This window comes from Stegostoma tigrinum, unplaced genomic scaffold, assembly GCF_030684315.1.
Source record: "Stegostoma tigrinum isolate sSteTig4 unplaced genomic scaffold, sSteTig4.hap1 scaffold_49, whole genome shotgun sequence".
Taxonomy (NCBI): Eukaryota; Metazoa; Chordata; class Chondrichthyes; order Orectolobiformes; family Stegostomatidae; genus Stegostoma; species Stegostoma tigrinum.
The window spans coordinates 1,466,677-1,488,023 of NW_026728419.1; the positions used below are offsets into that span (position 1 = coordinate 1,466,677).

General features: G+C 48.2%; 1 long non-coding RNA gene across 2 annotated transcripts; it reads right to left on the reverse strand.

Annotated features, from left to right (window-relative positions):
- Positions 1-9,628: 9,628 nt before the first annotated feature.
- Positions 9,629-17,734, reverse strand: LOC132208621 (uncharacterized). Of its 2 annotated transcripts, none has more exons than XR_009444763.1 (4): positions 17,622-17,734; positions 17,126-17,257; positions 10,439-10,497; positions 9,629-10,260 (listed from the first exon to the last, which is right to left on the reverse strand). It is a non-coding gene; the product is annotated as an uncharacterized LOC132208621 (long non-coding RNA). The 2 variants fall into 2 exon arrangements; XR_009444764.1 differs by having other exon boundaries at positions 10,439-10,563.
- Between the last annotated feature and the right edge of the window lie 3,613 nt (positions 17,735-21,347).

The following is a 21,347-nucleotide window of genomic DNA, read 5'->3' on the forward strand; positions in this document are numbered from 1 at the left end:
TTCCACAAACGATCTTCTGGAAGATGTGAATGCGCTGATGCAGATCTTCCCATGTCGGCTGATCAGCATTCACACTCTGCTGCCATCTTGAAGGTGACTTGTTTTCAACTTTTCAATAACCTGTGCTCATGTACATCGAGGACGCTCTGCTCCTGAACCCACTTTGTCACAGTACAGCTTATTTTATATTGTCTTTCCACCAAATGCATCGCATCACTGTTCTATATTGGTCCTCTTCTGCCAGACACTTGAACACGATACCAACTTGTCACTGCCCTGTTGGTTTTCCGCACTGTCCTTCACACACTTTACAATCCTTCTAGATTTGGTGTCTTCAGGCATTGAATTGGTAACACAGTCCCCTCAGAGCAACAGAAATATTGACACACACACACACCGGACAGATTGAGTGAAATATTGAGAAAATCATCACAGAACAAAATAAATGTTAGCAGACACCCCTTATCTGTATAAATGTCAGTGCATTAGTTTGGATATCTGTATTTCTCTATTACTGCCTGTGTGTCTTTGACTGTGCGTATATTTCCGTGTGTGTGTGTGTGTGTGTGTTGCGGTGGGGGGCGGTGAGTCTGGCAGTCTCTGCGGTGTGTAATGTGATGCAATGTTTCCCTCTGCTGGCCTTTACACCATAATCCACCAAGGGCAACTGAAGGTGAAAAGGGATTCATTCAGTCTGTGAGGGAGAGTGGGAGGGCAGCAGCTCAGACCACAATCTAAACTGACAGCCCATCAACACAGCCATACACACAGACATACACATACAATGCTAATGTCGGGAGGATTGCATTTGTACTCAGGTCCTTAACAGTCGGAAATGCTCATGTGGAGAACTGTCTCTGCCCTCCCTGCAACGTGGAAGTGATTTGTCTTTGGACATTATTTGTGGCTCTTGGTGTACACATTAAAGAGTATTTCCACTGCAATTGTATCCAAACAATTCTGAGTGAACCATTTTGTAAGGAGATGAATTGAATTTCATTCCATGGTCTTTAGCTTGCAATGTTTTGTAATGAACTCTTACACCACCGATCCAACTCCGCCCATGCCAGTGCAACTCTGCCCACCGCCGACGCAACTCCACCCACAACCATCTCCAATGTCACTCCACCCACAGCCTCCAGAGCCAGCAGCTCCAGAGGAGACAGAATCACTGAACCCTGTCGAGTCTTCACAATCCCCACAGACCTCCCCCTTACTGAGGGCAAACGATCAGTCCTCAGTAAGGGGCTCACCTTTGGTCCCCTCCACCCACACATCAATCAATACCGGTCACGCTAGGACGTTGAGTAGGTTTTGTGCCGCCTCTGTCTCCATGCTTACTTCGCCATTTGTGAGCCTAACCCTCCCTCTACTGACCCATTCATTCACCTCCAATGCACTCCCTCCTCCTGGGCACCATCCCAAGGTCCTCTACCGTCCCTCGACCACTTCATCACCAACTGCCATCGTGACATCAAATGCCTCCTCTCCACCCCTCGCACCCACTCCAACCTCTTCTCTGCAGAACGTGCAGCCCTCTGCTCCAATCCCAGCCTCACCATAAAACCCATGGACAAGGGAGGCACAGTTGTAGTATGGCGCACTGACCTCTACATTGCTGAGGTTACACGCCAACTCTCCAACACCACCTCCTACTGCCCCCTTGATCATGACCCCACGCCCGACCACCAAACCATCATCTTCCAAACCATCCACAACCTCATCACCTCAGGTGACCTCCCACCCACAGCCTCCAACCTCATCATTCCCCAACCCTGCAACGGCCGCTTCGATCTCCTTCCCAAAATCCACAAACCTGCCTGCCCTGGTTGACCCATTATCTCTGCCTGCTCCTGCTCCAATGAACTCATCTCCACCTAACTGGAATTCATTTTATCACCCTTAGCCCTGGAACGCCCTACCTACGTCTGCGACACCACCCACACTCTCCATCTCCTAAAAAACTTACAATTCCCCAGTCCTCAACACCTCATCTTTACCATGGACGTCCAGTCCTTATACACCCGCATTCCCCTAACAGATGGCCTAAAGGTAATCTGCTTCTTCCTATCCCACAGGCCAAACCAGTCCCCCTCGACTGGATATGAAACATTTGCAATTCATTTGCCAAACTCGGGGAACAAACCAACAGTCAAACTAGACCCTTCAGTAGTTTCCCCAATGTAAAGTAAGCCACACCGGGTAAAGTGGATGCAGTATACCACATTGGCAGATGTGCAGGCGAACCTCTGCTTAATGTGGAATGTCATCTTGGGGCCGGGTATAGGGGTGAGGGGGGAGGTGTGGGGGCAAGTGTAGCATTTCCTGCGGTTGCAGGGGAAGGTGCCGGGTGTGGTGGGGTTGGAGGGCAGTGTGGAGCGAACAAGGGAGTCACGGAGGGAGTGGTCTCTCCGGAAAGCAGACAGGGGTGGGGATGGAAAAATGTCTTGGGTGGTGGGGTCAGATTGTAAATGGCGGAAGTGTCGGAGGATGATGCGTTGTATCTGGAGGTTGGTGGGGTGGTGTGTGAGAACGAGGGGGATCCTCTTTGAGCGGTTGTGGTGGGGGCGGGGTGTGAGGGACATGTTGCGGGAAATGCGGGAGACGCAGTCGAGGGCGTTCTCGATCACTGTGGGGGGAAAGTTGCGGTCCTTGAAGAACTTGGACATCTGGGATGTGCGGGAGTGGAATGTCTTGTCGTGGGAGCACATGCGGCGGAGGCGGAGGAATTGGGAATAGGGGATGGAATTTTTGCAGGAGGGTGGGTGGGAGGAGGTGTATTCTCGGTAGCTGTGGGAGTCGGTGGGATTGAAATGGACATCAGTTACAAGCTGGTTGCCTCAGATGGAGACTGAGAGGTCCAGGAAGGTGAGGGATGTGCTGGAGATGGCCCAGGTGAACTGAAGGTTGGGGTGGAAGGTGTTGTGAAGTGGATGAACTGTTCGAGCTCCTCTGGGGAGCAAGAGGCGGCGCCGATACAGTCATCAATGTACCGGAGGAAGAGGTGGGGTTTGGGGCCTGTATCGGTGCGGAAGAGGGACTGTTCCACGTAACCTACAAAGAGCCAGGCATAGCTGGGGCCCATGTCGGTGCCCATGGCCACCCACTTAGTCTGTAGGAAGTGGGAGGAGTCAAAAGAGAAGTTGTTGAATGTGAGGACGAGTTTCGCTGAGCGGATGAGGGTGTCGGTGGAGGGGGACTGGTCGGGCCTGCGGGACAGGAAGAAGCGGAAGGCCTTGTGACCATCTGCATGCGGAATGCAGGTGTATAGGGACTGGACGTCCATGGTGAAGATGAGGTGTTGGGGGCCAGGGAATTGGAAGTCCTGGAGGAGGTGGAGGGCCTGGGTGGTGTCACGGACGTAGATGGGGAGTTCCTGGACCAAAGGGGAGAAAATGGAGTCCAGATAGGTGGAGATGAGTTCGGTGGGGCAGGAGCAGTCTGAGACGATTGCTCGACCAGGGCAGGCAGGTTTGTGGATTTTGGGAAGGAGATAGAAACGGGCCGTGCGGGGTTGGGGAACAATGAGGTTGGAGGCTGTGGGTGGGAGGTCCCCTGAGGTGATGAGGTCATGAATGGTGTTGGAGGTGATGGTTTGGTGCTCGGGTGTGGGGTCATGATCGAGGGGGCGGTAGGAGGTGGTGTCGGAGAGTTGGCGTTTAGCCTCGGCGATGTAGAGGTCAGTGCGCCATACTACCACTGCGCCACCCTTGTCTGCGGGTTGAATGGTGAGGTTGGGGTTGGAGCAGAGGGAGCGGAGGGCTGCCCCTTCTGCGGGGGAGAGGTTGGAGTGGTTGAGAGGGGTGGAGAGGTTGAGGCGGTTAATGTCTTGACGGCAGTTAGAGATGAAGAGGTCTAGGGAGGGTAGGAGGCCTGGGGGTGGTGTCCAGGAGGAGGACTTGTGTTGGAAGCAGGTGAAGGGGTCAGTGGAGGGAGGGTTAGGTTCCCGGTTGAAGAAGTAGGCGCGGAGGCGGAGACGGCGGAAAAACTGCTCTATGTCCAATCGCGACTGGTATTCGGAGGCTTGGGGACCGCTTTGCAGAACACCTCCGCTCTGTTCGCAACAAACTACTGCACCTCCCAGTCGCCAACCATTTCCACTCCCCCTCCCATTCTTCAGATAACATGTCCATCATGGGCCTCCTGCAGTGCCACAATGACGCCACCCGAAGGTTGCAGGAACAGCAACTCATATACCGCCTTTGAACCCTGCAGCCTAATGGTATCAATGTGGACTTCACCAGTTTCAAAATCTCCCCTTCCCCAACTGCATCCCTAAACCAGTCCAGTTCGTCCCCTCCCCCGACTGCACCACACAACCAGCCCAGCTCTTCCCCTCCACCCACTGCATCCCAAAACCAGTCCAACCTGTCTCCTCCTCCCTAACCTGTTCTTCCTCTCACCCATCCCCTCCTCCCACCCCAAGCCGCACCCCCATCTACCTACTAACCTCATCCCACCTCCTTGACCTGTCCGTCTTCCCTGGACTGACCTAGCCCCACCCTACCTCCCCACCTATACTCTCTCCACCTATCTTCTTTTCTCTCCATCTTCGGTCCGCCTCCCCCTCTCTCCCTATTTATTCCAGAACCCTCACCCCATCCCCTTCTCTGATGAAGGGTCTAGGCCCGAAACGTCAGCTTTTGTGCTCCTGCGATGCTGCTTGGCCTGCTGTGTTCATCCAGCCTGACATTTTATTATCTTGGATTCTCCAGCATCTGCAGTTCCAATTATCACTGACTGAGGTGATTAGTAACGAGAGCAGGCACACAACAAGTCCCAGTTCCATTAAAGCAAAACGGATAGATGTTGGGATTTGCACAGCTAGCCCCTTCCTTCCCATGCTCAGGTCTAGTTTCCACACAACCGGAGAGGCCACTAACTACCAGTTTCACACGTGTACCCTGCACACCCCTGTCCAAGTTCCCCTCTCCCCTCGGCAAGGCTTACCGGAATACTCTATTTCATAAAGCTGACTAGGGTTCCAGGCAGATGTTGCCACAAATAACTCTTCTACAGACCATGCTAGCGGGTAACATGCTGTCCGATTCCCGTGCAGCCGGATGTGTGTTCTATAAAACAGATTGTCCTACTGGCCATGCATGGGTAGAATAACACTCAGTCCAATGGTTAACTGCACGCCGATGAGGAAATCCATCGTTAACACTCACTTAAGTGGATCCAGCGATTCTGTCCTTTAACTTTAAGAGCTGTCGGAGTCTGAAGACACACTTGATATGGTCCTTTCCACCTTGGTCCAAGCTTGGGGCGATCCCTGTCCCAGACAAGTGCATAATCTCTAATCTGCGGCCATGAAGATCGATCCTGAATCTCGAGGTCTTGTTCCGGTGTCTGCGGAGGTGGTCCGAAGGTGCACTTCACCTGCAAATGGAGAAACTTTCAAGATGATGTTCATTGTCGGAAGTACCTTTGCATTTCTTCTCCCATCACATTTAGGTCAGGTTGGGTGGGTGGGCTGGTATTGGCATCCCATGGTGTTCTGCTGGCTCAGCCATAGCCTATTTCCGCTGCTGAGAGCCCAGTAGTAGAGTGGGGTGTTATTCGCATGTGATACAAGGCTAGTGGCAAAACCTTTAACCAATTCAGGCCGGTTTGTGATGTCAACTTGGTCAGGTTAGTTTTAAGTGTTCCATTGGCTCTCTCGACTGTCCCTGATGCCCGAGGGTGGTAGGCAGAGTGGAATTGTTGTTGGATGTGTCATGTGTCACACAGTTCCTTATTAACTTTCCCTACAAAGTGAGGGCCGTTGTCCGAACTAATTTGTCGCGGTACTCCAAACCTTGGTATTATTTCAGTTCATGACAGTTTTACTAGTGTTGAGGCTTTGTTGTTTGTCGTTGGGAAAGCCTCTATCCACCTACTGAATACATCTACAACGACAAGACAATATTTGTAACAGTCTACGCGTGGCAGTTCAATAAAATCTAGCTGAATGCCTTCAAACGGTCCAACTAGCAAGGGTGTTTTTCCTAGTGAGCATCTCACCCCCGAACCACATTATTTTGCTGGCATGTGAGACAAGATGCTACACGAGACTGGGCTGCCTCAGTCAGTCTGGGGTGCCACCAGGTACAGAGCATAATACCACTCATTCTCTCCGTGCCAAGGTGAGTGTCAGAATGCAGACAGTCAACAAGCATAGTTAATAAAGTATCAGGTACACACACTTGGCCGACTGGGGTAACCCAAAGGCCTGAGGATGCAGAATGTAAACATCCATGCGCCTTCCAAATATTCTTTTCAGAAGCAGGGGCGTCCACCTGTAAGTGCCGAACAGTGACCATATCTGGCATGCCCGTCTTGTCTGAAGGCGTGCAATTTACCGCCTGCTTGTCCATAGAGGGTATAATAAAAATTTGGCCTACAGCAGCCTGTTTAGCAGCCAGATCAGCCCAAGCACTGCCCCGAGTAACTATTGAATCAACAGAGGCATGGGCAGTGCATTTGATAATAGCCAATTGTTTAGATTTAAGTGTGAAACTGTTTAGGGAGGAGGATTGCCTGGAGGTTTTCAACAGACAGGGAATCCTGGATGGGTGTACCTGAGGACGTTAAAAATCCACACTAGGCCCGGAGAAGGATTGGGGCATCAGTAAGGGCCGGGCCTGGAGAGGTCAGAAGTTGCATCGTCAGCAGGCAGTCATGTGGGGGTTCGCTCAGAAATGTGGCTGGGTTAAGAGTGGAGCAGGAGGAGATAAGGGACAAATCGCAGGGAGAATCTGGGAACAAGGTGGTAATCCCTGAGATATAGCGTCCAGGTGAGTGGCGTAGTAGGCAGCTGGTGGTTATAATTCAAGTTTAAAGGGCCTATTGTGAACCTGTCAGTTTCAGTATGATGTCTGTGCGTGTGGAAGTGATGTAGTACCACACGGGGTGGTGCAGTTTCAATACCCACTCCGCATGATGATTGCTGTCAGTCAGGAGGAAGGGCAACAGGGTGAGCACGCAGGAGGAATCTCTGCTCTGTGTCATGCCTCATTTGCACAGTGTCACCATATCCCATTTACCAAACTGAACCAGGGAGGAAGTATGGGCACTAACATTGCAATAGTGCCCTGAACTTAGAGAGAGAGTGTCAGGAGGGGAAGAAAACTCCAGTTCATTTAAAAAATTACCAAGCAAGAGTTGGATTTATACATGTTAAAAAAATTAACCCAATTTACCATACACAAAAATCAGAAATTCTTAGGGAAAAAAAGAATTAATGTTGTAGGTGGGCCCCAGGACACAGCAGAGCCACAGCTGTGGGAGAAACTGCAAGTTTCAAGAGGTATCCATTACCTGGAGAAGTGGGCGTGAATTTCAAAACAACGGCATGTGCCATTGATGGAAAGGAGCTCTCCTGCCTTAAAACGGGGGGAGGGGTTGGAATTTCACAGTGCTGGATATCTCGAATGGTTTCTGGTCTATCCCGGTTCGGCAGGACAAGTACAAATTCGCGTTTACTTTTACAGGACAACAGTACACGTGGAGCTGTCTGCCACAGGGTTTCCATTATAGCCCCAGCATTCTCCACCAGTGTATGGCAGACTGTTTAAAAGATTTCAGTGAGCCACACAGGCTTGTACAGTACGTGGATGACATCCTGTTGTTCACAGACAATAGTGAGGAACATGGGCCCCTACTCAGTGAGTTGACACAACTCCTGTGCAAGAGCGAGTTGAAGGTAAACCCTAAGGCGGCACAGATAGGGTTGAGGGAGGCAAGTTCATGGGACTGACCCCCAGGGCTGGAGAGGGCAGGGTAGATGCAGGACAGGCTCGATCAGGGGCCCTTGACATAATTAAACACATCTATTGTGGCTTCCAAGGGGCATCACTTGCATTGCATTTTGACCCCCTTGTTTTGGGCTCGGGTGAGGGACCGTGCGATTTGGGAATTGCCGGTGCTTTTTTTTCTTACAGGGATCCTTCTTTAGGGGATGGCTATTCGAGGATCTCTTTCAAACTCTTTCCTCACATTCACTATCCTCTGCATGTGAGTTGGGACGATCATATTCTTCGCTACTTGTGGAGTCGCCAGGAAACAGTAAACTGGTGTTACAGGGTCAAGGAGGCTGCCCCCAGTACTTATGTCTTCCTGGGCTTCTCATGGGTTTTAAAAGGATCCTGTCGTCCCTCCTTTTGTTCACTGACCGTCTGGCCTGCGTCCTGTTTCCTGTTTCCATGTTTTGCTTTAGATCTGGTATGACAGGAGGTCGGGTCTGTACAAGCCGTGGGCTTGCCAGGGGATCCATGTGGGCTGCCTACTGAAGGGCTTGGAGGCTCGATGGGAGGTTTCGTTTGGGCAGCGTCCGGTGGCGGTTGCTGGGACTGATGGCAGTGTTGGGCTGCCTGCAGACGTAGATTGGCCAAGGACGGGTAGGGTTCTGGAGTGGGTAGCGGACCCGATGGGGCAGAGGGATGCCTTCCCCAGTCCTCCACGGTCTTGCTCATCCATGTCATTAATTTGGAACCACATCGGCATGCCAGATATGTTAGGAGGTACCTCCGATTTTTTGTTTTCTGTCAATGCGGCCTGCCACTCTAGCCCCCGTTGTTTGTCTCGTTGTTCTCTCTCCGGCCTTTCTTGGTTAACTCTTTCCCTTTCATTCGTCTCATTATCCTCACACTGCAGTTTTAAAACTTCCCAAGTTTTTGGTTTCCCCTCGTTATCACAGGCACTGATCCGTCTCCTACGTGCATTATCTACCCAACTGGCCAGTTTTGATTTTTCAGTCAGGTCCTCAGCTCTCTTTCTCCAGAATGATATTAACCCTTTCCAGTGCCTCTTCTGCTTTAGTGCATAGATCTATATCCCGCGTTCTCCCCAGTGGCCAATTCTCATTTCCCAATCTTTTGTTTAAGCATGCTGACAGACTTCTGCACTGTACTTCATTTTCGGGATTATCCCGGCATAATCGATGTAAAGGAGTGCCAACACCTGATTTATCCAGTGTTTGTCCTATTTTTTTCCTTTGCTGTTTTTTTTTTATTAGCGCTTTCACTTTTTACTATCCCTATATACTACTGCAGGGTCCTTCGTCTCAACACCCACTTCAGGTTCCTGAACTTCGCTTGGGTGATTTCCCTCTTAACAACCGGTCTAAGGCAGGGTGGTTGAAACAGACAGACACTGAAACTACACTGTACCTCGGTCATACACTAAACACCCTCCCTTTTCCCTATTGCCCGACACAGGATTTCACCCCCAGTCACAGCGTGAAATCTATCCTCCCGGATTTTAAAAATTACCAGTTATCTGACCTGGGCACTCGAACGCCGGCAATCAGGGGACTCGAACCTCCCGGATTTCTTTACTCACCTGGGGATTCGAACCTCCAGGCGTGAGGATTTAGCAGTGTTCAAGACCGTGAGTTGTCTCGGGTTCCATCAGGACAGAGACATGCAGGGGCGAGGGGTCGCACGGATGACAGGTTAGTGAGACAGACCAAGGTGAATTGTACCTTGCGGACCCGTCCGTCTCACTCCACTGACACTCGAACGATCACTTATTCAGTCCTCCACGTGAGACTGCTGTACATGATGGAACCCTGCTCTTGCGCCAAATGTCAAGTTCGTTTTTGGAGACCCTCACGGACTTGCTGCAATAACAAGACACAGACCTGTTTAGAAAAACACAAATCCGTTTATTACCAAGCAAGTACAAGCTGTGGAGAATCACTGTACTCAGAGTTCAGAGTCTTGCAAGTATTTTCCCCGAGCAGCGGACAGTCCCCGCTTTTTATACTTTACAAAAGATATGATACATAAAATGATTTCACAACTTACAATGACATGATACATGAAACAATTACTACAACAGACAAAAACAGGATACCAAGCAATTATTACATCAACAACATAAAATCCAGGATATAGTATCGCTTGCTTGTGAAGCACCTGCTAATGGCAGGAGGCGATTTCGAGTTGTTGTCCGGGACAGACTGTGATTTCAAGTTGCCAGTGTGTTTGGCAAGAACAAAGTCAGTGCCCTGGCCCATTTGCCAGCGACAGAAGTTACATGCTTCAGAGGTTACACACCTTTACAAAATTTCTCCACCTAACACTATTTCAAACAGTTTGGTTCTAATTTTAATTCAGTCAGGAAGCTTAAGACAGTATCTGCATACCGATGTGTGAGAAGATAAGGAGTTACAAAAGCGTTACACTGAATTCCTAGCTGGGCAGGAAGCTTCAGGGTAGTGTCTGCATACCTATGAGCAGGTAGATAAATGTTTACTTCTATAAATTCAAGTCTCTGTGGAGGAATCAAATGCAGAGAAAAGACTTTAATTTATACAAGTATATAAACGAATGGGATGTTTTCACATTAACATCTCTCAGACAGTTTAACTGCAGGTCCATAACAGCGAAACATCAACAGTTACTTAGAGCTCTGAAACTATCTGTATAACAGTCATGTAAGTATTACTCACCCAGCTGTGAGCTGATGGTGGGGTAGAGAAGCTGTGAAGATAGTATGGAAGTGGCAGTCCTGTTGAAATTAGAGGACTCAGAACTTTGTCAGAAACTGAACAGCATCCTGTTTTGTAGTAAGTAACTGACATATAAATTTATTTAATATCAATGTTACATGCAACCATTCTAACGTGAAAATGCCTTAATATGCCGTTTCTGAGTAGCTGTAAATGGAAGAGTGTCTCCGAGCTAGGCTTATACAGCTCTTCCGCGTGTATGTGGCACAAGTTTGAATAAATTCACCTTATATATACAATACACCCTATATCCTGGCTCACAACAGTTTACTGTTTTAATCAGCAGCTCCTGACAAATCCTTTTCCCTCTTTCCTGCCCAATCCATCTTCCTCAGACAACCCACTGATTCCAGGTTTCAATCTCCTAAACCTCCTCTGAGCCACTTTGAATAAACGAAGAGAAGACCAAAACCTGCAGACAGTATTCGAGATTTGGTCTGACCCCTTCCTTGTACAAATGAAGCAGAACATCTTTTCATTGATCATTATTTGTTGTCATAACAAGGGAGATGGCCTCATAGCTTTCTGGATTTCAGAGATATCTTAATCAATTGGGGCAATGGGCTGAGGAATGGCAGATTGAATTTTATTTGGATAAATGTTTGGATTACCACAACGCAATGCTTCACAAGGGCAGGACTTACACAATTAATGGTTGGACTCTGGTTAGTGTTGCAGAACAGAAAAGAACCTCGGGTTTCAGGTACATAATTCTTTGAAATTTGCATCACAGGTAGACAGGGTGGTTAGGAAGGCACTTAGCACACTTGTCTTCATTGAACATGCCTTTGAGTACAGGAGTTGGGAAGTGATGTTGGCGAGTCCTCTTCTGGAGGACTGTGTGCTGCTCTGGTCATCCTGTAGTGGGAAGAATATTGTTAAACTGGAGTGGGTTTGGAAAAACTTACCAGGATATTGCCAGGAATGGAAGGGTTGAGTTATAAAAGTACGCTGGATTGGCAGGAACTTCTTTCAAGGGAAGGTAAGAGGTTGAGGGATGACCTTATGTAGGTTTAATAAAATAATGAGAGACACAGATAAATAATAGCAAAGGTCTTTTCCCTCAGGTGGGGGATTTCAAAACCTGGGACATATTTATAAAATGAATGGAGAAAGATTTTCAAAAAAAGGCATGACGGGCATCTTTTTGTTTTATATAGAGTGTTCAGTGTGTGGAATGAAATGCCAGAGGAAGTGATGGATGTGGGTAGTTACGATGTTTGAAAAACATTCAGATACGGACATGAATTTGAATGGTTTGGATTGAATATGGGCCAATCGCAGGAATTTTTTTAAATAAGGAAAACATTGCTGCTATCACTAGAAGAGATGTTTCTGAAAAATCATCCCATGAAAACATATGTTGAAATTAGAATGAAGAAATAAGAAAGGAACAATCATCTAATGGGATTGTACCATATGCTTCCTAATAGTCAGAGCGAAACTGAGGAACAAATATGCAGAGGGATCTCAGATATGTGTAAGAATAACAAGGCTATAATAGTTGGTGATTTTCAGTTTCCAAACATTTACTGGGACTGCCATTGTGTTCAAGGTTTAGATGGGGAGTATTTTCTGAAATGCGATCAAGAAATTTTTCTTTGTCATTAAATTGCTGTTCCTATGGGAAAACAAATAAGGCGTAGCAAGTGACTGCAGTGACAGTACAGGGAAACTTTGAGTCTTGTGACAGAATTACTATCAGTTTTAAAACAATTATGGAACAGAATATGCCTTCCAGAAAAAGTAAAAGCTTTAATTGGAGTAAGGCAAATTTTAATGCGATAAGAAAAGAACTTTCAACACTTCTGAGGAAGGATTAACAGACCCGCAACATTAACTCTGATTTGTCCTTCACAGGTGCTGCCAGACCTGCTAAGCTTTGCCAGCAGCTTCTGTTTTTATAACTTTCAAAAGTTGACATGAGTAGACTGCAGGTTTCAGGACGTCTGATAGGTTGGGCGGGGGGTGGGGGGGCGGCTTTCAAAAATGTGACAATTCAGAGTCATTGTGTCTTTGTAAGAGTGAAAGGTAAGGCTGGTAGGATTAGAGAACAATGGGTGAAAAAAGATACCCAGGTTTTCGTCAAGAATAAAAAAAAATAAATTAGTAGATATAAATAAAAACTCGGCTCAAATGAATCTCTTCAAAGTGTAAACAGTGTTAGGGGCATTCTTAAACAGGAGATCAGGGCGGCAAAAAGGCAACATGAAATTGCCTTGGTTGATAAGCTTAAGAATAATTCAAAGCTTTTCTACAAGTGCATTAAAAGCAAGAGAGCACCGAGAGAGCAAGCAGGGCTCCATGAAGATGAAAGAGTTCAACTCTGTGTTCAGCATCAGGACAGGAGAGAGATTTGAAAGGAATATATTGCATCAGGTTTTACTGTTGAGAAAGAAATGGAGGGGGGACAAGTCAGGGGTAGAAATATTTTGGATTGGAAACAGCTCATGGGGATGGGGGAGATTTTTAATGAATATTTCTCCTCAGTGTTTACTAAGCAGAGAATCATGGATGCTATGAAAACAAGGGAAGCAAGTGGGAATGTTTTGGACCATGGAGGTGGCGTTTGCAGCCTTAAAGCACATTAAGGTTGATAATTCCACTGGATCTGATGAAGTCCATCTTTGGACACTGTGGGAAGCTGGGGAAGGAATTGCAGAGACCCTTGCAGAGATTTTTCCCTTCATCTTTTCTCACTACTGAAATTCCAGAAAACTGGAGGGTGGCTAATGTTGTCCCATTTGTTAAGAAAGGTAGCAAAGACCAGGCAGGGAACTACAGGCCAGTGAACCAGTGGTAGAGAAGGTATTGAAGATGATCTTCAGGGAGTCGATCAACCAAAGCTGGGATATTCAAGATCTGATGAGGGATAGTCAGCATGGATTTGTGCACAGGAATCATGTCTGACAATCGATTCAAGTTTTTTGAGGAGGTAAGCAAGAGGATTGATGAGGTTAGGGCAGCGAATGCAGTCTATATGGACTTTAGTAAGCCCTTTAAGAAGGTCCCATACGGGACCCTAGTCAGGAAGGTTCAGTTGTGTGGGATCCAGGGAGAGCTAGCTCATGGCATTCGAAATTGGGTCGATAGTGGGAAGCATAGCGTGATGGCTGAAGGTTGGTTCTCGGACTGGAGGCCTGTGGCTAATGGTGTGCCACGGGGATCGATACTGGGATCTTTGTTATTTGTCCCTAACATAAATGATCTGGATGTGAGAGTATATGGCATGATTAGTAATTTTGTATCATCTGCAAACTTAAGAGGTATCGCTCAGGTATCAAAAAACTACAGGGGATTGTGATCAGATGGGGAAGTGGGCTGAGGTTTGCCAAATCAAATTCAACACAGCTAAGCGTGAGGTGTTGGCCTTTGGAAAGTTCAGCCAAGGTGGGAGATACACAGTGAATGGTAAGGTTCTGAGGAATATTGTGGAATGGAGAAACCGAGAAGCACAAGTACATAGTTGGTTGAAAGCAGCATCACAGATAGACAGGTTGGTGAAGAAAGCAGTTAGCATGCTGGCCTTCTTCGGTCGAGGCAATGCATGTAAGAGTTGGGATGTTATGTTAAAGATGTACAGGTCATTGGTGAGGCCACACTTCCAGTGTGGTGTACAGTTTTGGTCACCCTGTTACAGGAAAGGCATAGTTAAACTGGAAAATGTGCAATAAGGAGTTACAAGGATGTTGCTAGGAATAGTATGCAAGTTCTAAGGAGAGGTTGGCCAGGATTGGACTTTATTCCTTGGAATGGAGGAGAATGAGGGCTGACCTTACTGATGTGAATAAAATCACGAGGGGCTTAGATAGGATGAATGCACGTAGTCTTTTTCCCAGGGATGGGGAATGGTAAAGTCGAGTGTACAGATTTAAGATGAGAGGGGGCAGATTTAAGGAGGATGTGAGGAGCAAATTCTTCATACAGAGTGGTGCATATTTGGAATGGGTTGCCAGAGAAAGTGGCTGAGACAGGTACAATAGCAATGTTTAAAACACATTTGGGCAGGTACGTGGATGGAAAGTGTTTGGAGGGGAATATGGACCAAATGCAGGCAGTTAGAAATTGCTGAATGGGCACCATTGTCAGCCCCGACCAGTTTGGGCCGAAGGGCCTGTTTCCATGCTGTATTACACTCTGACTTTAAACCTCCAGGTCCTGCTCTAGTGCATCAAATCATGTTGTGGGAAGTTAAAGAGAAAACATGGGGCCCCTTTGCTGAAATATTTGCATCATCGATAATTATGGGTGAGGTGCCAGATGACTGGAGAGTGACGAAAACTGATCAGACCTTTAGAGTGTAGTAGGTGGAATGTTATGTTGAAATTGTGCAGAACATCAGTGAGAGCTCTTCTGGAGTAATGTGTCCACTTCAGATCTCCTGTTCTTCGAAGGATATCATCAACCTGGGGAGGATTCAGCAAAGATTTAGCAGGAAGTTGCCAGGAGTGGAGGTTGAGAATCATAAGGAGAGGCTTGATCGGTTGAGGCATTTTTCCACTGCAGTCTAGGAATGGAGGGGTGACTTTATATGTTTATAAAATCATGAAGAGTACAGATAAGGTGAATGGAAGATCCCTTTTCATTTGGGAGGGGAATTTCAAGACTAGGGGGGCTGGACGAAGCAAGCTGAAACGTTCCCTGTTCATGCCTGAATCTGAACAGTCCTTATTGCCAGACTATTTGACGAAGGGCCAAAGAGGTGGAGGTTAGGTGATGCTTCTCGTGGCTGGATTAACTTTCTACTCTGGGTGGCTTCATGCTACACTTACAGTCTATAGGTTTCCAGGACTGGAGGGTATGAGTTATGAGGAGAGACTGGGACTTCACTGGAAAATAGGAGGTTGAGGGATGACTTTAGAGAGGTTTATAAAATCGTGTGGGGTATAATGTGAACAGCAAGGGTCTTCTCCCTTGTATAGGGGAGTCCAAAGCTGGAGGGTATTTTTTAACAGGAGAGGAGAAAGATTGAAAGCGCAGGAAGGGGGAGCTGTTTCAAACAGGGGGTCATTTCTATGTGGAATGAACTGCCAAAGGAAGTGAAAGATGCAGGTACAGTTCCAATATTTAAAAGACATTTGTACAGGTACATGAATAGGAAAGGTTTAGAGGGACATGGACCCAACTCAAGCAAGTGGGACTCGTTCAGTTTGGGAAGCCTGGTCGGCATGGACAGGTTGTAACGAAGGAGAATAGAGAACTCAATTTTTTTTGATATTTTGAAAGTAGTTCACATTAGAGGAGATGAAGTGCTAAATGTCTCAGAAAATATCAAGGTGGATAAATCTCCAGCACCTGATCTAGTGTGTTCCACGACATTGTGGGATGTAAGGGAGGAAATTGCAGAAATATTCATATCATCTATAAATATGGGTGGGTGTGAGATGACTGGAGAGTGGCTGATATTATCCCTTTGTTTTAGAAGGGATGTGGGAGAAGCCGAGAACTATAAACCTTAGCCTAACACTGGAAAATAGTGACAGAATTAGAGTCAGTATGGAATTACGAAAGGGAAATCATGTTGGACAAAACTGCTGGAATGTTTCAAGAATGCAACATTTAGAGTTGAAAAGGCAGTGGATGTGGCTTATGTTGGGTTTGAGAAGGCATTCAAAGGTCCCACAGACGAGATAAGCACGTAAATTTAAAGCATGAGCGATTGGGTATTCACAGGGATGCAGAAGTGTTTGGCACACAGAAACAGTCAGAATAAACAGTCATTTCTTGTATGCCCACCAGTGACCAGTGTGGTACTGTGGTCCATGGTGGATCCCAGGTATTCATACAATCAATTAATTATTTTAATGAGAAATGTGTCTCAGTTTGAGATTATCCAGTTGGATTACAAAACCAGGAAAACACCAGTCACTGACAGTAAGCATGCAGGTGTAGCAGGGGGTGAAGAGGGCAAATGGTATTTTGACCTGCAGAATTAGAGCATTCGAGTACAGGAGCAGGGATGTTTTACTGAAATTGTACAGGATCTCAGTGAGACCACACCTGGGATGGTATGTGTAAATTTGGAATTTTTATCTGAGGAAGGAACTTCTGGCTATGGAGGCTGTCCACAACAGTTGATCAGACTGATTCCTGGGATGGCAAGACTTCCATACAAGAATAGGATGGATTGGTTACGATGAAATTCACTGGAGTTTAGAAGAACGAGGAAAGATTTCACAGAAACCAATAAAATTCTAGGTAAATATCTGAAGGGTGTTGTCAATGACCAGGGAGTCGGAGCTTCAGGGCATGGGCTAAGCTGTTAATGATTGAAATGAGGAAATTAAAAAAAATAAAAGAGACTGGTGACATTATGAAATTTGCTGCCACAGAAAGCAATTAAGACCGAACACTGGATGTTTCCAAGTAGATGATGATATGTATGGTTGTCGGGGCTGAAGGGATCAAAGGGTCTGGCTCTAAAGTGGGAAGAGGCTGAGTAGAATGATCAGCCATGATCACAGTGGCTAGTGGAGAAGGAGTGAAATCTACAATGGCCTGCACCTGTTCCTATTTTCTATGTTTCTATTCTGTTGAGGGTGGAATTTATGAACAATATGACGACAACTGACACAAAAAAACAGGACGACCTTGTCACCACTGGATGAAAATCCTTTCACTCCTTACCAAATTGCAACATGGGACCTACTTCACGACACCGATTGCAGCAGTTCAAGAAGGTGCAGAGTGATTTTGGAAGCTTCTGCAGTGGCTGCTCTGTCTCTCATTTTCAATCCAGTTTTCAAGTTGTTGAACGTTCTGAGAAAAGTAACATAGTATGTCAGAAATAGCTTTGGAAGTTTGCTGATTCTTGGGGAAGCAAGGGGTGGGATAGGGGCTGGAGGTAAGTGGGACACTGCGCCTTGGAAATCTGCTTTACTGAGAACACCTCTCATTGCTGTAATCACATTCTGAAGTGGCTTGACAGGGTAAAAGCTGACAGGACTTTCCCTCTCACAGGACAGTCTAGGCCTGTTTCAGGGAAGAAGCCTGAGGCTCTCTGCAAACTAAACGCAGCACCGGAAGACCCCTGTTTGAGACTTGAGACCTAAACTGAGCAATCATGCAGCCCTCTTGCTGGAATACAGTTCCGAAGCTGCCCTCCCCTTTAACCTGTGCTCACCGCTTGTGGCTCTGAGGGAGAACCCCTTCATTCCGGATATCCCTCCCAGTACGCATGCTCACAATCACAACGAGCTGTGCGCATGCTCCATAGCTGAATACGCCGGATTGACATCGAACGACCAATGGCAAGCAAGAGGCGGGACAGAAAAGGCAGCGGAAATGCTTCACCTCCAACCAATCAGAGGACAAGGGCAGGGCCAAGTTCGAAGTAAGGATCACCGGACTCGAAACGTCACTCTGTTTACTCCGTCACAGAAGCTGCCGGACCCTCGGGGCTTTGTTTTTGTTCATGTCATTGGTGCGGCGGGTGGGTCGGGTTATTCTTCCACCAATCAGGGGGTGACATTGGGAACTGCGGAAGCTGGAGAGTGTGAGATAACAAGCTGTGGAGCTGGATGGACACAGCAGGACAAACAGCATCTCAGGGGCACAAAAGCTGGTGTTTCGGGCCTAGACCCTTCATCAGAAAAGGGGGATGGGGAGAGGGTTCTGGAATAAATAGGGAGAGAGGGGGAGGCGGACTGGAGATGGATAGAGGAGAAGGTAGTTGGCTGTTGGTTTGTTCGCCGAGTTTGGCAAATGAATTGCAAACGTTTCGTCTCCAGTCGAGAAGACATCATCAGTGCGTAGCTGCTGCTGTGTAGGAGAAGATAGGTGGAGAGGAGGCAGGCAGGTCAAAGAGGCAGGGATGGAGCCAGGAAAGGTGAGTGTGGGTGGGGAGGTAGGTAGGGGATGGGTCAGTCGGGAAGGGTGGACTGGCCAAGGGGTCGGGATGAGGTTTTTAGGTATGAGATGGGGATGTGGCTTTAGGTGGGAGGAGGGGACAAGTAGGAGGAAAAACAGGTTAGGGAGGCGGGGACGAGCTGGGCTGGGGGTTTTGGGATGCAGTGGGGGAGGGGAGATTTTGGAGCTTGTGAAATCCACATTGATACCATTGGGCTGCAGGGTTCCCAAGCGGAATATGAGTTGCTGTTCCTGCAACCTTCAGGTGGCATCGTTGTGGCACTGCAGGAGGCCCAGGATGGACATGTCATTTGCAGAATGGGAGGGGGAGTTGTTTTGTGCGAACCGAGCATGGGTGATCTGCAAAGTTGTCCCCAAGCCTCTGCTTGTTTTCTCCGATGTAGCGGAGCCGCAATGGGAACAGTGGATGCACAGTCGCAGATGTGTGGCCTGGGATCGAGGTGAGGGGGAGGGGTAGGGGCAGGTGGAGCACTTTCTTCGGTTGCAGGGAAAGGTGCCGGGTGTGGTGAGGCTGGAGGAGAGTGTGGAGCGGACAAGAGAGTCACGGAGAGAGTAGTCCATCCGTAAAGCAGACAAGGGTGAGAACAGGTGTGAGGGATGAGTTGTGCAAAATGTGGGAAACGCAGTCGAGGGAGTTCTCAACCACTGAGTGGGGGGAGGTTGCGTTCCTTGAAAAACGAGGACATCTGAGATGTACAGGGGTGGAACCCGTCATCTTGGGAGCAGTTGGGGCGGAATTCGGAACAGGGGATGGCAGTTTTGCAGGGAGGTGTGTGGGTGGAGGTGTATTCCAGGTAGCTGTGGTAGTCAGTGGGCTTGAAATGGATATTGGTTTCTGGGTGGTTGCCGGAGAAGGAGACAGAGAGGTCCAGGAAGGAGGGAGAGGCATTAGAGATGGTCCAGGTGAACTTAAAGGTGGGGTGGAATGTGTCAGTGAAGTGGATGAACTGTTTGAGCTCCTCGTGGATGCATGAGGCGGTGTCGATGTAGTCATCACTGTAATGGAGGAAGAGGTGGAGTTTAGGGCCTGTGTAAGTATGGAAGATGGATTGTTCCACATAACCTATAAAGAGGCAGGCACAGCTTGGGTCCATGCAGGTACCCATGGCCACCCCTTTTGAAGGAAGTGGGAGGAATTGAAAGAGAAATTGCTGAGGGTGAGGACGGGTTTGGCAGGGTGGATGAGGGTGTCAGTGGAGGGGCACTGGTTGGGCCTGCGGGATAGAAAGAAGCAGATGGCCTTTAGGCTATCTGTATGGGGAATGTGGGTGTATAGGGACTGGACGTCCATGGTAAAGATGAGGTGTTGGGGACTGGGGAATTGTAAGTTTTGTAGGAGATGGAGAGCGTGAGTGGTGTCACAGACGTAGGTAGGGAGTTTCTGGGCTAAGGGTGAAAAAAATGAATTCCAGTTAGGTGGAGATATGTTCGGTGGGGCAGGAGCAGGCAGAGATAACGGGTCAACCAGGGCAGACAGGTTTGTGGATTTTGGGAAGGAGATAGAAGCGGCCGTTGCAGGGTTGGGAAATGATGAGGTTGGAGGCTGTGGGTGGGAGGCCACCTGAGGTGATGAGGTTGTGGGTGGTTTGGGAGATGATGGTTTGGTGGTCGGGCGTGGGGTCATGATTAAGGGGGCAGTAGGAGGTGGTGTTGGCGAGTTGGTGTGTTACCTCAGCGATGTAGAGGTCAGTCCGCCATACTACAACTGCGCCTCCCATGTCCATGGGTATTATGGTGAGGTTGGGATTGGAGCAGAGGGCTGTACGTTCTGTAGGGAAGAGTTTGGAGTGAGTGCGAGGGGTGGAGATGTTGAGGCGCTTGATGTCACGATGACAGTTGGCGATGAAGAGGTCAAGGGAGCGTAGAGGACCTTGGGATGGTGCCCAGGAGGAGGGGGTGCATTGGAGGTGAATGAAGGGGTCAGTAGAGGGAGGGTTAGGCTCACGGTTAGAGAAGTAAGCATGGAGGGAGAAGCAGTGGAAAAACTACTCACCGTCCAAGTGTGACCGGTATTGATTGATGTGTGGGTGAAGGGGGACAAATGTGAGCCCCTTACTGAGGACTGACCGAATGTCTTCAGTAAGGGGGAGGTCTGTGGGGATGGTGAAGACTTGACAGGGCTCATTGTTTTTGTCTCCTCTGGAGCTGCTGGCTGTGGAGGCTGTGGGCGGAGTGACATCGGAGATGGTTGTGGGAGGAGTTGCGTCGGCGGTGGGCAGAGTTGCTTTGGCATGGGCGGAATTGGATCGGTGGTGGGCGGAGTGCCGTTTGCATTGGTGGTGGGAGGAGTGGGGTAGGAGGAGGCAGCAGTGGTGACGGTAGGTGTGTCCTCAGTGTCCATGGTGTTGGACTTGGAAATGGAGGCGGTGGCATTCGCTGTCCCGGAAACGGTGTATCCTGCGGCGGAGGATGTGACGTCATCTCTGGTTGCTCCAACAGTGGCCACATGGCCAATGCTGGCGGGCACATTGTGGGGGAATTCCTGGCTAGGGATGGGGATTTGGGAGGTGAAGGAAGACCGTTTTGGATGGTAGGCACCAGGAGGTTTACAGTACTTACGGTTTTTTGTGTCCACTGAAGCTGAGTAGAATTGTGAGTTCAGCTTCTGGATCCTACGAAGAATAAAAAAACAGGAGAGGTCCTTTGCAGGTCTGAGAGAAGGAGGTTGTGAGCTGGGGTAGGCTGGATTGCAGTGCCTGGAGTTGCCGTTGCGTTGCTGCGAGTGTGTGTTTCAGGAGTCGCAGGGAAAGATGCATCTGAAGTGTCTTAATGATCTGGATGTGGACATTGTCACGTTTGGGGCCAAATTGGGAAGGCTTGACTGTGGACTGTAGTCCAATGGGCATGATCTGCTTCCGTAGGCAGGTACTAAGGAAGGTAACATGGCTGTAGTACCTGGTTTGCTGCAGGACATGGTCGAGCAGTTTCAAGGCCGAAGAGGGCAGTTTTTGGCCAGTTTTCAAGGGTAATAGTGAGACTG